This window comes from Pogona vitticeps, chromosome 3 (genome assembly GCF_051106095.1).
Source record: "Pogona vitticeps strain Pit_001003342236 chromosome 3, PviZW2.1, whole genome shotgun sequence".
Lineage (NCBI taxonomy): Eukaryota > Metazoa > Chordata > Lepidosauria > Squamata > Agamidae > Pogona > Pogona vitticeps.
Window position 1 is genome coordinate 147,593,728 of NC_135785.1, and position 12,600 is coordinate 147,606,327.

The following is a 12,600-nucleotide window of genomic DNA, read 5'->3' on the forward strand; positions in this document are numbered from 1 at the left end:
CACATTTATTGACTAATGTTTGTTTGGGCTGTGTCATCATAACGATGACATATTTTTCATCTTATAGATTAAGTGCCATCTTTACTGAAACTCTGCCATGTTGTATATTCTGCATTTGCTTCATTAGCTAGGCAAGGTTGGCCAAACCAGGATTGGAGCCGGTTGCTTTCCCAGTCACTTGAGGAAGTTGTCTCAAAGGAATTGAGTTTTTTTTTTGAACTCTCCATTTCATTTTAAAGTTGAATTTAAAACTATATTTAATGGTCAGAGTATTCACTTAATCTGGCCTTTTCATTCACCTTGAAAAGACGGAATGAAATCTGTTAGAACTGCAGATATGGACCACTATATGCGGTGCTGTAACGTTTCTTCCCACACCTTTCATGGAGATGACACCTACAGAAGATGCAGCTATATAGCACAAAAGTAAAACTGCAGGAATTTAAATGTTACTTTCCTTTCCCTCTTGGCAAAAGAGAAAACAACATAGAGGACAAGGAGCAATGACTCCCACGTCTTCAATAGAAAGAACAATATCTGTCAGTGAAACATCAGTAAGACACATTCGCCTTTTGTAGTTGTAAGGCCAGATGGAAACTTAGCACTCTTTTCTGAGTTCTCTTCCACCACCATTTGGACTAGGAAGGCTGTAGCTAAGGGTCCGAGCAGAGGCTTTGTATAAAGAAGCTTTGTATAAAAAAAAGACTCCAAGGTCAAATCCATGGCATGTCCAATTGAAAGGCTGATGTAGCAGGTGATGGGAAGAGCCTCTTTCTGCCTGAGACTCTGCTGGCAGTCAAAGGCGACAATGCTGGGCTCAATGTTAGGGTAATATGGATTCATATTTACCAGATATATGTTCTGTGGTGGTTCCCAAGATTGGAATATCCCTTGAAATGCATATTATCTTATCAGCTGTTTTCATAGCTGTTATGTCTTTCATTGCATTTTAATTAATATCTTGTGTTTTCTTGTTATCATTATTGATTTTAATGAAATCCAGTTTTGAATAAAAAGAGCAACAACCCCATAATGCACATAAACTAACCTTCATGGGGAAATGGGGACTTAAATCTAGACCACCACAGCCCCAGATTGACACTTCAGCTGCTATGCCATGCCATGGATGTCTTATGAACCCAAAAGAAAGAGTAACTCTGCTCACCATTTCAAGCTGAAACACCACCCACTGCCTCCATTTGGCTCAAGGCCCTACACTGGCTATGACGTTCGTGTGTCCTTCCCATTCTTCTCTGCCCTTTTCCTCTTCACTGAGGTTCCTGCTAATGTGATAGCCAGCAGAGGTGTGCAGCATGTCACGGTGTGTTTGGCACAAGATGCATGCCTGTTCCAAAGCTGGACAGACTTTTAAAATACAGCCGAATGGTGCCTGCTGTGATAGCAAAGCCGGCTTAAAAATGGCAATGCCCAAATTAGTGGAAAGAAATATTTGTTCTGAAGCCAGTGACATGTTGGACAGTCCTCTGTCATTTCACCGTCAAGATGCACCCAGCAGCTGTAATATTCAAAGGCTGAACGGTTTTGCATGTAGCTGATTAGAGAGCCATCCCCAAATATTTTGATGAGCTCTGATTTTTTGGTCTCTTGTGCCCATCACAACCTGCTTCCCTTGTCCTTTGAGCATTTAAAGTAAAACTTTAGCTTTCCAGCTTTACACCGGATGCACCCAGCAAAGGCAGCCTCAGGCTAGAACTGTGATGAATTCCCTTTAAGTGTGCCTTCTGTGGGTGCCACCTACCTGCAGCAGTCTCCTTTTTAGAGGCATTTTGACAGATACAGCAACACCCCATTGTACACTGGGATGTGATAGTCTGTCAGTTTAGTTCTTGCTGCATTTCTCTGAATCCCTCCAGGATTCTCATCCCCTCTTAAGTACCATAATGGACTACAAGATTTTTCTTTTCCCCTTCTTTCCCTGAAATTGATGTGTTATGTTGCTATATAACTTTTCACTTTCTAACACATATTTCATGATGTGTTTTGAAGCATTTTCTCCATTTGTGCACTTTTCTCAGATGAACTCATTTTTATTGATGTGCACTAACCCTCCCCACTGTGAAATTAAGGTGCTGGTCTAAGTTTTTACAAGCACATTTCCTCAGTTTTGTTCCAAAGGTACGCCCCAATGCGTCTGTCAGCGGTCCGTGCCTGTGGCTGAGTCACGTGATGTATCGGCGAGTAAGGTGGCAATATAGTGAATCATGGAAAAGCATGCCATAAAGAACTTGTTAAACTTTGAGGTACAATAGGTTGTATTTTTATATTTGGGGCAGGGGACTAACACAGAGATGTTTGTAGCCTTAAATTCTTGATTCTATCCTGATTCCTAGGGTTGTCCTCCTGTAATATTGGGGCTTGGTGGCTGAAAAAGGGACTGCTTTTGTTGGAAATCTTGTCAGTGTCAGGTAGCAAAACATAGTATTACCCAAATGGAGATTCAATGACAGACATTCATCATGTCAGCCTGTCACTCACACAGTGGAAGTGCAGTCAGTCGCTGAAGCATTCTGAAACTAAATCCTAGAACATCAGTTTTTGGAAATCCCTCTTTACAATAATAGGCACCTAACTCTGGGAAAATGTAATCTGAGGTCCCAATATTTGAGAGTTAAATCAGCTAGATATTGTGAAAATCAATGCATTGCAATTACAGAATTCTCAGCCAGAGCTAATCAATGTGAATTTTGGAAAAATTGAGAGAACTATTTACTGTGAAAATAATTTCTTACAATAGTCAAGAGATCATTTGATAAGGGAAATGCAATACAGTAACACTGCCTTACGATATCTGAAAAATATCTTTGAGACTGCCAAGTGCACATTTTAGGCCTCTTTTAACTTTACCACAGGGCTATAGGAAATATGAGAACCAGTGTAGTGTTGCGTTGGAGTAGGATGCAAGGGATCTGGATTCAAATCCCTGCATGGTTGTGGAAAGTTACTAGAGGTGGCAATGGTAAACTACTCTTTGAATATCCCACATATCCCAAAAATCCAGTGAGGTTGTTGGAAGTGATTTGATGGCACCTGACAACAGTCATGACTAATTAAAATTCCATTATTTCAGATGACAACTAATGCTCCGGCCCAGAGCAACTTTCCTGAGAGCAAAATGCCACAGGGTTCAGGGGTGCTTACAATAGGACTCTTATATCCATGGTGGATCTGCTCCAACACTCACCCCACCTGTGGATGCCTAAAACCTCAGACAGTAGTCAACATTGCCTTCCAATGCAAATGATGAGTGGGAAGAAGGGAAGGAGCGAGGCACTGAGTTGCCAGTGACCTATCTCATTGGAGGAAAGAAGGACTGGGCTCCATCCCTCAGTTCCCTGGCCCAAAGAGGCTGATGGGAAAGAGGATGAAGGGGCTGCCCTTCATTTTGGGCCCCAGTCAACCACAGTTAAATCAAATCGCAGTAACTGAAACAGCAGATACAGAGGATCCTACTGGATTTCCAAATAGTTGGCTGGATAGCTCAGTGAGTTAGGTATCTGGCTGCAGAGCCAGCGGTTGCAAGTTCAATTCCCCATTGTGCCTCCTGGGAGAAGGGCCTGCCAGGGTGCTGCACAGTCCCAGGGTGACCCCCCCCCCCCGAAGAAGGGAAGAGTAAACCACTTCTGATTACTCTCTACCTAGAGAACCCTGAAAAGAGTCCCATACGTCAGAATTGACTCCATGACATACACTTACATGATTTATTTCTGAGGTAAATGTGCTTATGACTCGATTGTATTACTGTATCTACATTACAGAGTTATACCACTTGCACCATCATTCCCTCCTATGCAATCCTGAACTTAGTGTTTTAGTCAGGCTCTAGAAATCCTCTGTTAGGACACTCTAGAGTCCTCTGTGAACGACTGCAGGTACTTCTAAGCCCCTCATTGAATGACAAACCACAGTGTTAAGAGTGGTGTCTAAGTGGTATAACTCTGTAGTGTACATATAGTCTAGGTCTGGATCTAACCCATTGTGTAGAATAAGCATGGAGACTTGGGCCCCCCAAACATCTGAGACCTCAAGTGTCAGAAGCTCAGCCCATGTAGGTGATAATAAAGTAATACAAAGTTCAAGTTCAAAATTTCAGGCAGGCCAGTGCCCCTCCCTCAATGTATAAGAAGCTTAAGGATTCCCTATCATAACGAGAATTTGTCAGTAATGAAAACCATATTTTTCTTTATCAAAGCAAGTATGCACTAAGTGGTGCTTGTTTACATGAGTTCATCCAGTCCATGGTTAAGATGTACATGGGCTCAATTAAAGGGATAAAGAAGTGATTCTTATGTAAGCAGAAAACAGATGAGAAGCAACAAGCAAAAATTACAATAAACATGTTGCTGACCTCACAGTGATGCAAGGGAAAGGAGTGTTAAAGTTGGAGTGGGAACAAACTTTTCAGAAACAAAAGAAAAGAGACCTGAATTTAAAGCTATTTAGGGAATTCCTTCAGAGGGACCACGGAGGTGGTGTAAGGTTTTCTGGCTTTCACTCGTGCATAAACCCCAGTTTGTTTAATGGGGTTTACCCTCATGAGAATATGCATAAGACTGCAGACTTGCACTTGATGAATTTTATTGTGATCTTGCCACCACCAACCCCATTTCCTTTTTCCAGAGATGAAGGCTCTGGGGAAAGACTCCTTAGTGAACCAATAGCATGCCTAGCTGGAGGAGCAGAGTGGCTCTCAAGGGTAGAAGAAGCTGCATACTTTTTCTCCCAGTACAGAACAAAGTGTGCAGCTCTAAACTACTTTGTATCCCCCACAACATTGTCTTCTCCTGGATGAATTTTACTGGGGTCAAAACTTGCAGGAAGTACAAAGATAGCACTGGAGCTACAGTGACTCCTGGCCACCACATATAGCGGCCTTCCATTCCACCTAAGAATGCACATCCCACAACTTCTCACTATGGAAATTGAGAAACAAATACATCTCTTTTCTCTCTGCAGTGGCATTTTTTCTATGCATGATTTTCTTTCTTGGAAATCTTATGGGAAATCTTACAGGATTTATGAAAGTTTAAAAAAATCTGGAAGATACACAAGCACACAGGATTATTACAACTCCTGCTCTAAATGGCATTTTTCCTGTGCGGTCTTGGGAGATCAGGTGTGTGACGAATTGAGTGTGGCTTAAAATAAAAAGAAGAATGCAACTTCCTCTTAATTACACAGCAGATGAAATGGTTCAGTCAGGAAAATACAGAGCTGATTGGCTTCAAGTTTCCCTCAGTAGAACACCACTTATTTTTTAGTTTGTCTCAACTGGCACTTCCAGTCTCGATACATTCACTCAGGGACTCTGATAATGAGAAAGAATAAAATTTTCTGTTTACTTAGAGTTCCTTTTACATAAAAACAAACATATTGTTTGAAAATGTTAAATTGTTACATCACTGAGGTTAACTGGTTAACTATCTTCATTACTGACTGACTGATTACATATCTGACAGAAGTCTTCAGAATGCATTGCTAACATTGACAGAACCCTGACTGGAAAAAGGAGAGAAAAAACAGAATCTGAGGTAGAGATGGATCTATTGGCTGCTACTGGATTGATTGACATTCAATCCCAGTCCAGAATGGTCCCTCCTAGTTAAAAGCTTTTTTTTATATGCAGGCTGAAATCCTGTTGCTTAATGTAGCAAGTTGCACTAAAGTAGGCTCACTGAATCTGTGGGGAGTTGATGAGTCAACTACTCTGCAAGTTCTCTTGTTTCAAATGAGCCTACTCTAGTTGTGACTTACTATGCTAAGCAACAGGATTTCAGCCACGATGTTTTGGCATAGCCCTGGCAGAAAACACAGTCAAAAGCAGTGATAGCAAGGAAGACGAGGAAATAGGCCAAAGGACTCCATAGCCTAGCAGTGGGAGGCATGTAGGCCTTGACAGGTGCTAATCACATCAGCCTCTAATGCCAGCCTTCTTACCCTTTCCTTCTACTACACCATCCTGGTCTTAATAATAAATCATCACTATGCAGTTTATGGTGACATATTATCAAGTCAGTTTTGGTGGCTGTTGTCTTTAGTCCTCAATACATTGGGGATATCAGTAATGCCCCTTAATTAGCTGCAACAAAGCCTAGGATACAACATTATAGTCAGAAGATATCTGATAACTTTCAACTGAATAATTATGAATTTTGCATGAATTACAATAAATTTGCTCATAACGCAAGTCTCATCACAATGAGCAGGATGCACCTGCTTGTGGGAAAGAGGTGGTCTGTATACCTCAAGCACCCCTGGCAATTCACCACTTTGAACGTACTGCTTTATTTATGCTTGCACAGGTATCTGATTTTACAAGGTTTATGTGATGTATTAAAGTTTAATCAGATCTGCAAATCCTACCCTTCAAGAGAAAGCCTAAATTCGCTACAGTATCTGACACCTATCGGAGTCTAGCAAACTCATTTTGAATTAATTGCTTTGCCCTTGTGTGTGTTTATATTGGATCTTATGCATCCAGACCTCTTGCATACAAGTCCAATTTGCCAGAGAGAGAAATCTACATAAAGTCCAAATTTGCATAAGCATTGGATACAAATGGGATTAGCATACAAATTACAAGAGATGCATTCAGAAACAGTCAACTGTATTTTTGTGATCTTAAGCTGTCAGCAAATGAGCAACTAATTTTCAGATGCAGCTTCATTTGGATGATTTTCAAGTGCCTTTGTGCTAGACAGGAAGCTGTCTCCTCTGATTATTTTGTATTCAGTCGGCCTTTGTAGTTTGGAACAGACATAAGCAGGAAGGTAATTCCCTCTCTACATTCAATTTGGGGCATAAAAATTGAGACAATTGCCCATTTCTATTTTTTTCTTTTCCTTTTTGTCTGTGCACAAGGACTTCTACTCATTGTTTTTAGGTAGACCTGGGAAATGCCCATTCTGATGATGGACAGAAATAATGTGTGATGGAGAAATTATATATTAGGTTCCTTCCTGCAATATCATCCATTCAAAACGTGAACTATCCAGACCCACTCATTTCATTGAGTCCCTCTTGAGAGTACCAAGGTTTTCTTCCACAGTGATAATGCCACTCAAGTTTGTTTGTCTGTTTAAAATGTTTTTAGCCCACTTTTCTCCTTAAAAAGGATCTAAGATGGCTTACATAATTAAAAGGCAATATTTAAAAGCCAAAAACGGTCAGTGTACAAATATTAAAAAGAATCAATAAAATACCACACGACAATCAGTAAGCAAAATCAACACCAAATATACATTCAAAAGCAACAAGGCACATGTAAAAGCTTCCAATCACTCCCAGAACACCGTTATTTTCCAGCTCAGCTGGGCACTTCAGACAGGGGGAGGGAGGACGAGTCTCCCTACATGGCTGCTGAGTGGCCAGCCAAACGGGAAGAGAGCAGTGCCCCAGTGCATTTAGAAGGATGAATGGGGCAGCTGCCACCACTAGACACAGTCTTGTCAACAATAATTAGATATGTTGTATTGGTATTTAAATCATAGCTACTGCTTCCAAAGGTCTACTTCTGCATCTTTATGAATTATAATATTTTTATTTAGTCCACAGACCATATGAGGTTTACAGAAGGAACCAATGGAAAAAGTTGCTACATTCTTACAGTTAATCATAACATGGCAAATACAAACCACACCAAGAGTAGAAGTCAACTTCATGACGGTTATTAGCATCTTTGGTGTAAAATATTTCTAAATTTACTTCTCTACACAGAAATGAGCATACAGACATTTTAAGCATGTCTGCATTCTCTATGCCACCCCCATGCATTGGAAAGGCCTAAGTGGCTATCCTTTCAGCAGAGGAAAAGCTACATATAACATCAATAACAGAAAGCATTGTAGATAAGAGCTAGCCAGCTTGTTTCATGTGTGCTGCAAAAATGCAGTGGGAAACAGGTATGTGTAACCTCAGGAAGAGGGTACCATAGGTCTTGAGGAAGGCAGGTAGGCAGGCAGGCAGGCAGGCAGGCAGGCAGGCAGGCAGGCAGGCAGGCAGGCAGGCAGGCATTTTGAAAAACATAGTAACATTTCTGAAGATTTTGGTTTGTCTTGCTGATGCAACTCATGCATAGGTGTGTTGGGACTATGTGTATACCAGGGAATATCAACATATGTGTGTTGGAGAGATGCTTCTGCACTACTAAGAACAATGACTCAAAAGCATCTTCCCTTTAGTTATTATCTATAATAGCTGAGATTTCTTCTTAGTGACATAACTCATTTCCCCTCCTGTAATGGAATGCTGTCCCTTGTTGATATCTTGCTTCAGAAGAGGGTTTACTGAGGGGGCGAGATTAGTGCTGCCATCATGACCCTGCCAGCAGCTACCGATCATGTTAGCAGCCAGACTGATGTGGCTGACACCTGGAGCGACACAACCCACTGTATTATCACAGATGGATAAAACTATCAGAAATACAGCACGGGAAGAGCTCAGCTTCTGCTAGTTGCCCAAAAGAGAAAGGAAGATACAGTGTCGTAACTTGAGTAATATGTGCCGCAGGACTGTCCACAAATCTTGACTGGAGTATATCTCTAATCTTAAATAAGTGATTTATGCAGAATTTTATAAGGGTTGGGGAGGGCAGGTCACATTTTCAATCAGCAGAGTGAAAAGGTGGAAAAGGTTTATTTCAGGTATGTAAACGAATGCATGAAAAATCTTGGCCCACATAGCTGGGGCTACTATAGCTTTACTGCTCTTATCCAGTGCTCTTCAGTATCCCCAGATGTTCTTAGACTACAACTCCCAGAAACCCTGGCCAGCACAGTCAGTGGTGAAGGATTCTGGGAGTTTTAGTGAAAGAACACCTGAGGACCCAAGGTTGGGAACCACTGCTCTAACATGTTCAATAACTAGAGTCCCATGGAAAAGCTAGAGCTTTTGAAAATCACCCTGAGCAAAAGCAGATATTGCTTCTGTGCTGGTGCACTTCAGCCTTCTCCAGGGCTGCTCAGAGTAGGGGAAACTGGGTCAATTAGCCACACATTCCCACAAATAAAGATGTCCCTGATATGCTACTCACCAGACCCAATGTGTGTGAGTCCTTTGGAGAGAGAGGTGCAGGGTTCCCGCTAAGCCATGTCTTCCCCAGGAATCACCTATGCCAACATAGGCAACTTGGGGGGCTACTGGGGCCAAAAGCCCTGCCTATGCCTACTCTCTCCTCTAGTCTAGACATATCCAGGTCTCTCTGCTTTGGAGCAGGTCGGCTAAATGTTAATTCTTAGCAGGAGCACAGCTGAACCAGCAGCCCTCTCTGCAAGAGGGAAGAACCTGTTGCCTTCCGGTATGCTGTTGGACTACAACTCCCATCAGTCCTAGGCAGCACTGTCAGTGGGGGAGGATAAGGAGAGTTCAGGTCATTCAACAATTGAAGTGTCACACATTCCTCATTCCTGATCAATTGCATCCTCAGACTGAAACAATACTATTATTATCCATTTGTATTTCTTAAACATGAAGTTGTAGTACAATTATGTGTTTGTGTGCACGGAAATCATCAACAGGATCCTGACATTACATGGTGTGTACATTCTTAGTAACTATTATGATACATTAATAAAGGCATATAAAAACCTCATTAAGATATATAAGTAAATGTATGTCAAGGGACAATTAGTGAGTCATAAGAAAAAGGAGTCTGCTAGAAATATTGTACATCCCTTTAGGAAAATGAAGTCTGTTGTGCACTAAAATTTCACTGGTGCAGCATCTCTGCACACTAACCTATTCTGGTTTTGTGTTAGGAATTGTTAAACTCTGTGCAGTAAATAATACAACACTAGCCTGCAGGTTTGCTGTTTATTTGAGCATTAAAAACTGACTCTGCCTATCCAGAATTGGCCACTAAACACTTTTGGGAAAGAAGAACTGCTGGATAGCTCAGTGATTTAGTTTTTTGGCTGTGAAACCAGAATTTGGAAGTTTGATTCCCCACTGTGCCTCCCTGACAGGGGATGGATTCAATGATCCATAAGGTCTGTTCCAGCTGGGCAGTTCTAAGATCGTGATGATGATTATAAAAGTACTTCCTGTTCCTCCGAGACCTTGCCTGAGTGACATGGTGATCCTGAGCTCTGATGTGTTCCTGCATAGCTCAGTAATTCTTCTACTTTTCATCTGCCTTCTCATTCCTGCCACCTGATTAGTTCTTGATCCACACTTCTGTCTTGCTCTCTGCTCTGTGTCCTGATCAGAGCTTCATGTTCACTAGAGGATTCAGAGATATATTTCACCTAGTCCCTGGTTTGGACTTTAGTTCTGGTTTGCTTGTTGGTCCAACCTTGTCCTCATGGTTTCTCACTCAACTGTGACTGCTGCCCATATACCAGTTCTGACATCCTACCTCCTTCCAATCAATCCCTGCTGTCTGTTGTATTTCTGCCATGTGTCTGCATCAAGTGTGATTGTGTCATCCATCTACACCCATCAAAGAGACATGGCAGAATTATAAGCCCTCAAAAGCAAATGGCCATTCCGTTTTCATATGATTCACTGCTTTGTCCTTGCCTCCTTTGAACCAGAAGGCCTGCCATCAGCAGGAAATGGGTGGAAGCCCAGAACCCATCTCCTCTTAGCTTCCTGTCCCAAAATCAGCTTTTTCCAAGCTACTGGACTACAGCTGTCATTTTCCCCAGCCAGCAAGCCTGTCAGGAACCCCAGTGGAGTATAGTGGAGACTTAAGGCTGGAGAATCCTGCTAGAAGTAAATCATTTTAGTGGAAGAGTAACATGTCCTTTAAACTTTAGGTCAAAAGAAATCTTTTATATGTTCATATATTTTCATCTCACAATGGCCTCCACACAAAGTCATAAAAAGCAGGAAGTCATTATTACAGTACTTCTGCCAGTTTCCAAAGACCACATTTGCAATCACTTTGCTGCCTAATCTTTCATCAGTGGCACCATGCCTCTTAACAAAGCATTATGCCAATTTTCTGGTGCACAGCTGTCACTCAAATGTGGGCTTAGGTGATGAAGCACAGCCAGTACTATCTGTTCTGGAGGAAGGCTGCTGTTTACATGCACAGAGTCACATTAATGCCAGGCACCTGATGTGCCAATATATAATATGTGAACAATAGGGAAAATGTTGGCCTCATGCCGCCAGCCACCTCCTGCCAATGGCAAATGGAATTGCCATTGGTACCTGAGAAACCTATTTAGAGCACAAGTGTCCAGGCATAGGAGACCAAAAATATAACTTTCCAAGATTCTCATGAAAAGTGTAGAGATTGCAAATAATCTATCCCATCAACAAACAGGAAAAGGAGATAAAGCAATGGAACCCCAAAATATGACAGCCCTCCCCCCCCAAAAAATATAATTCTTGGCACTAATTTTTCCAATTAAAAAAATGAAAAAGGACTATGCTTTTTGTGAATGTTGTTCTTGCTATCCATGTAACATATAATTGGGAAACCTGTTACATTCACTTTCAGATTTTGAAACCCTCAAGTTGAAGCAACCTGTAAATTCTGCAAAATCCTTCAAAATCAAACAGAAATGGAATTCCCTCTCTTTCTTAAAGTTTCAGGGCCTGTCCATCCTGCATATGAAGAACCTTGTGAAATCTGGTGAAGTTCTAGCAAGAAACAAAGTGCAATCAGATTAGATAAACACAACACTCTCTTGGAATCATAGGGAGATGTAATGGTTGCAATCTTAATGTCATTGCTATAATGGAGGTGGGCAGGAAAGAGATTTGATCCAGGGCAACAATATTTTCAGAACCAAACCAACTGTTGTTGAATAGACACAAAACTGCCTACCTTGAATGCGTGCATCACCACCAACCACTCCTCATTGGGCAGAAGGAAACTCAAAGTGGGTGAGTCAGCACAGAATCCATATATGCATCATCATCATCATCATCATCATCATCATCATCATCATCATCAATCATCATCATCATCATCATCATCATCATATAATTTATTGTCATTGTAAGTATATACACATATATATATCATGTGCTCAGACTCAAGCATTCCTTCCCCTTCCTTCGTCCTCTCCCTGCATATATCAGTCTCATGTGATCCAACTTTAATGAATAGGGCAGTAAAACCCTGGGTATCAAAAAGGCTACTTACAGCTCTGCTTAATGTTACAATTAGATTTCATCTTCACCATTCCCAGAATCCCATTTCCATATGTGAAGAGCAGCACATAAGTCTTAATGACAATAGTGATGCTGGAGAAACAACAGAAGTTTAGGTGGGCAGATGATGTGAAGAGAAAAACTCATTTTGATCTTGAACACTCTGTTCCTAATAGGACATAGCAGTGGTTTGTTTGAATTCCCCCCATTTTTAGAGTTGCCTTATAGAATGTAGATTTGCTCTGCCAGCAGATCATTTTTGTACTTTCATACAACAATAGTACTATGGATGCTGAAATTTCCTTCCTTCCTTCCTTCCTTCCTTCCTTCCTTCCTTCCTTCCTTCCTTCCTTCCTTCCTTCCTTCCTTCCTTCCTTCCTTCCTTCCTTCCTTCCTTCCTTCCTTCCTTCCTTCCTTCCTTCCTTCCTTCCTTCCTTCCTTCCTTCCTTCCTTCCTTCCTTCCTTCCTATCTAC

At 41.4% G+C, this 12,600-nt stretch overlaps 1 protein-coding gene and 1 long non-coding RNA gene across 4 annotated transcripts in view; both read right to left on the minus strand.

The window, feature by feature from the left end:
• GPC6 (glypican 6) overlaps positions 1 to 12,600 on the minus strand; it is a 999,214-nt gene that overhangs the window by 439,716 nt on the left and 546,898 nt on the right. The gene's annotated exons all lie outside the window — the stretch shown is intronic.
• The window catches only part of LOC144588300 (uncharacterized), a 40,275-nt gene continuing 34,251 nt past the window's right edge, over positions 6,577 to 12,600 (minus strand). Inside the window, exon 2 of one of the 2 annotated variants that reach the window (XR_013543800.1) lies at positions 6,577 to 12,504. This is a non-coding gene — a long non-coding RNA (uncharacterized LOC144588300). Of the gene's footprint in view, positions 12,509 to 12,600 lie in introns of both variants that reach the window. The other variant, XR_013543799.1, reaches the window with a different exon arrangement.